Consider the following 5000-nt stretch of genomic DNA (forward strand, 5'->3'; position numbering starts at 1 on the left):
GGCATGATCAACTATTATCACCGTTTTCTGCCCGCCATTGCCGCCACTCTTGCTCCCTTCTACGCCTCCCTCAAGGGCAAGCTAAAGGACCTGAAGTGGGGTCCCCTTCAAGAAGCAGCCTTCTGCAATGCAAAGAAGGCCCTATCAACTGCTGCGGCTCTCACTTTTCCTATTCCACATGCCCCTCTCCTTTTCTCCACCAATGCCAGCGACGTCGCTATTGGTGCAGTACTCGAGCAGGTGGTCAACGGCTCGCCCCGCCCTTTGGCCTTCTTCAGCAGAAAACTGTCCAAGGCAGTACCAGGTTATTTCACCTTCGATCGAGAATTGCTGGTGGTGCACTTGGCTGTCCGTCACTTTCGCCATTTCCTAGAAGGCACGCCCTTCGTCATTCGCACAGACCACATGCCTCTGGTGCACGCCTTTACTCGACAGTCTGACGCCTGGTCCGCCCAGCAACGCCGACATCTGTCCGCCGTGGCTGAATATAATTGCGCCCTTCAATACGTCCCTGGGAAAATGAATCCCGTTGCCGATGCCCTGTCAAGAATCACGTTAGCTGCCGTTCAACTGGGATTGGATTACAACGCCCTGGCTGAAGCCCAACGACAGGATCCAGAGTATCAAGCATGTAGGACATCCTGCACGTCCTTCCGTTGGGAAGACTTCCCCCTCGAAGACTCCAACACCACCCTCCTCTGTGACGTCAGTACTGGTAGACCGCGACCTTGGATTCCTGCTCCCATGCGCCGGCAGGTGTTTGATTTCATTCACGGCCTTTCACGTCCCTCGTGCCGTTCTATTGCACAGCTGCTGAAGGCAAAGTTCATTTGGCACGGCATTTCTAAGGATGCTAAGGATTAGGTCCGCGCCTGTACTTCTTGCCAAACTTCCAAAGTACATCGACACACGGATTCAGGAGTGGCCACCTTTCCTCAACCTCAGCGTCGTTTCGCACACATTCACGTCGACGTTGTAGGCCCCCTACCCACATCACAAGGACATCATTACCTGTTTACCGTCATCGACCGCTCCACTCTTTGGCCTGAAGCCATTCCCATGGAAACTGCAACGTCCGTCGCATGTACATCTGCCTTACTCTCTGTATGGATTGCAAGATTTAGTATCCCTGAGCATATTACTTCTTACAGGGGAACCACTTTTAGCTCTCAATTGTGGACATTATTAGCAAATCTCCCGGGCATCACCCTACAACAGACAATGGCCTACAACCCCGCTGCCAATGGAATGGTTGAACGTTTTCATCGCACCCTCAAGGAAGCTTTGATGTCCCGCTGCAAGGATTGCAACTGGTTTACTCAGCTTCCCTGGGTCCTCCTGGGACGAAGGACCACTCCCAAAAACGCCCTCGACATCTCGTCAGCTGAAATGGTGTATGGCGACCCGTTGGTCGTCCCTGCCGAATTTTTTTCCTTCTACAACCTCCTCCGACGATCTCCAGCGCATACGTCACGTCGTGGGAAAATTTACTCCATGCCGCCAGACTTACAAGCCCCCAGCGAAGCATCACATACCAACAGACTTGCACTCTGCAACGCACGTCTTCATGCCCAACGACACTAGCAACCCACAGCTAACGTCCCCTTACACGGGCCCTTTCCTTGTGATTCGACGCAGTCCGAAAGCATTCCTACTAAACATTCGTGGCAAAGAAGACTGGGTCTCCATTGATTGTCTAAAAACTGCTTATCTTCTGCCAGATGACCCGCCTACAGTTCACCTCTCTAGATCGAGGCGCCCTATTTAACATGTACAGTATGTCATTTTTAGGGGGGTAGCCATGTACCAACCATGTGTCACACGATCGTACATGATTTATTTTTTAAATATTATGCTTTTATCTTTGCTCTTCCCTCGCACTAAAAAGAACCAGAATAAACATGTCTGCGTTTTTCCTCTGTAACATTGTCTGTTTACGAACATGAAGTTTCCTGTTGCCTTGAGGTTTTGTATATAAAGGAGAGTGTTCTATAATAAATTACTCAGTTACTTTCAACCTGTCTTTGAGTCACAACCTTCTCTCGGCCTGTTTCCGACTGAGCTTTTGACTCATTCCTGCCTCTTTCGTCATCCTGCTGTCATCCGACCAGCATCCTAGCCGTCCTCCGTCTTCCTGATATGTCCAGACTCTTTCGCAAGATTTCATCAACAACATCTTTCGACCAATGAAGTCCCGAAGAAATTGCGTAAAAAAAGTGATTCGAATCAAGTCCCAAAACTGAATGTTAAAAGGAGAAACGTGAAGATAATGTTTTCATTAATATCAACCTTTTTTTCTAATAAAGTAAAAGCATTTTATTTTGTTTTATTTTCTTCTGCGATGATTATACTGAAAAATTGGCTGAGGTTCTCTTCTTCCTTTCTAGAGCACGAACTCTCTCTCTCTCTCTCTCTCTCTCTCTCTCTCTCTCTCTCTCTCTCTCTCTCTCTCTCTACATCTGTAATCAAGTTCCAACTGGTTGGAGCAGGGCAGAGTCCTGAACTGTCTCCAGGAATTCTTGAAGACTCCCAGGCTTTACTTCACCTGTCTCCAGGAGTTCTTGAAGACCTTCAGGAGTTCTTGAAGACCTCCAGGAGTTCTTGAAGACTTCCAGGCTCTACCTTTTTTTTTGTCAATTGTACCCTCTTTCGGTGTAGTATTACTGCATTACATAATGAATCGTGTTAATACCAATTGTGATAACTTTTTATATTGTGGATCTCAAGAAATTGAGATTTTATGCTTTATTAAGAAAATCCAAAAGGGGCTAAAAATTGCTTCGAAATCGGATGATATGATTAATTCGAAAAAGCGAAATCAAATTAACGAGAAGCAGATTTTAGAGGCCCCAACGGGAAGGAAAGAAAGCCAACTGATGTTTAGGAAGAGATGTCTAATCAACGAGAGTTCTGAAATTGACGAAATGAAATCGGACACAACAACTGAGCAAATTAAAGTTTGCACGAGACAAACTCTTAAAACCATCCAAATCTCCCACCACAAAGGTAGGTCAAAATAATACCGGCTCAACTGTATATGGTCCACAGCTTATTGCCAATGGATCTGTTATTACTAATGCAAATGCAGCAACTGACAAACCCAATTTTACATGTAAAATATGCGGCAAAGTATGCAAGTCCAAGACTGGCCTGGCAAACCATATGAAGGTGCAAAAAAAGGTGGAACAGAAGTAGCATGCAGAGACTTCCACATCTCTCATCAGCGAAAGACATGAAAAGGTTACCTTATCTTCTAAACAACATATTACTGGCACCAGTTCAACAGAGGCTCAAGCACATAACAGTAGCATCAAAGTGGAGGAGCCAGATGTTTTAGTGCAACCACCTTCCTCTGTACCATCTAGTGTTACCAACTCAAAAGCAGAAACTGACAAACCTAATTTTAAATGCCCATTATGTGGCAAAGTATGTAGGTCCAAGAGTGGCCTGGTGAGCTATATGAGGGTACATAAGAAGGTGGAACAGAAGCAGCATGCAGAGACTTCTACATCTCTCATCAGCGAAAGACACGAAAGACATGAAAAGGTTACCTTGTCTTCTGAACAACATATTACTGGCACCAGTTCAACAGAGGCTCAAGCACATAACAGTAGCATCAAAGTGGAGGAGGTAGCTGCTTTAGTGCAACCACCTTCCTCTGTACCATCTAGTGCTACCAACGCAAAAGCAGAAACTGACAAACCTAATTTTACATGCCCATTATGTGGCAAAGTATGCAAGTCCAAGAGTGGCCTGGTAAGCCATATGAGGGTACATAAAAAGGTGGAGAAGCAACATGAAAACCAATCCAAAACTCCAATCAAAGAAGGATTGTGTGAAAAGGATACCTGCTCACTTACAGCTACTATTCCACCACCACCACCCCCACCACCACCTCCACCACCACCAAATGTCAAACCTACTATTCAACCAACAGCACCAAAATTCAACCCTCTTCTTCCACAGGGACCAGCTGCTTTGATGGCTGGAATTGATTTTGGTGACTTAAGGAAAAAAGCCAAGGAAAGAAGACAGAGGCTGGGAATAGAAGATAAAATTGTGGAGAATTCTCACACAGAGGTTGAGAAATTATCACCACTAGCAGCCCCAACAATAACACCAATTGCTCCAACTCCACCATCAACACCAAAATTCAAACCTATTCCACCACTACCACCACCACCACCACCACCAAATTTCAAACCTACTCGTCAACAACCACCCCCTCCACTACCACCAAATGTCAAACCTACTATTCAAGCAACAGCACCAAAATTCAACCCTCTTCTTCCACAGGGACCAGCTGCTTTGATGGCTGGAATTGATTTTGGTGACTTAAGGAAAAAAGCCAAGGAAAGAAGACAGAGGCTGGGAATAGAAGATGAAATTGTGGAGAATTCTCACACAGAGTAAGGAGTACCACCACTAGCACCTGGAAAAAAAATAAAAAAAAATGAAAAAAAATAAAAAAAAACCAAGAGAGAAGAATATGGTAGCAAGAAAACAACGAGATGGGAGCTTTTCCTACTCTATTCAGGACGATGATGAGAGATATTCTACGAGATGGACTCTGCAAAGAGGAAAATTCACTTGTAATGTTTCTTTTTCATGTGGACAAATGCAGTCTGACTTCCTTTAGTATGCTTTGTTCTTTGATGAAGATTCACTTGTACTGTTTCTTTGTCAGGTGGACAAATGCAGAAGAAACAAGTCTGACCTCTTCTGGTATTATGTGCTGTCTGAAGAGTTTTCCCCAATGATGGAGAGAAAATACAAAAAAAAAATATATAAAATTAGAAAATTCAAAAGAAAAAGACGATGGCAGCAGGAAAACAACATAATGGCGTATATTCCCAATCTATTCTGGATAACTATGGTATATTCTACAAAATAGACTCAGCAGAGGGGATAAGTCTGACTTGCTTTAGTATGCTTTGTTCCTTGATGGAGATTCACTTGTACTGTTTCTTTTTCAGGTGGACAAATGTAGAAGAAATAAG

This window comes from Palaemon carinicauda, chromosome 17 (genome assembly GCF_036898095.1).
Source record: "Palaemon carinicauda isolate YSFRI2023 chromosome 17, ASM3689809v2, whole genome shotgun sequence".
In the NCBI taxonomy this organism is placed as follows: domain Eukaryota; kingdom Metazoa; phylum Arthropoda; class Malacostraca; order Decapoda; family Palaemonidae; genus Palaemon; species Palaemon carinicauda.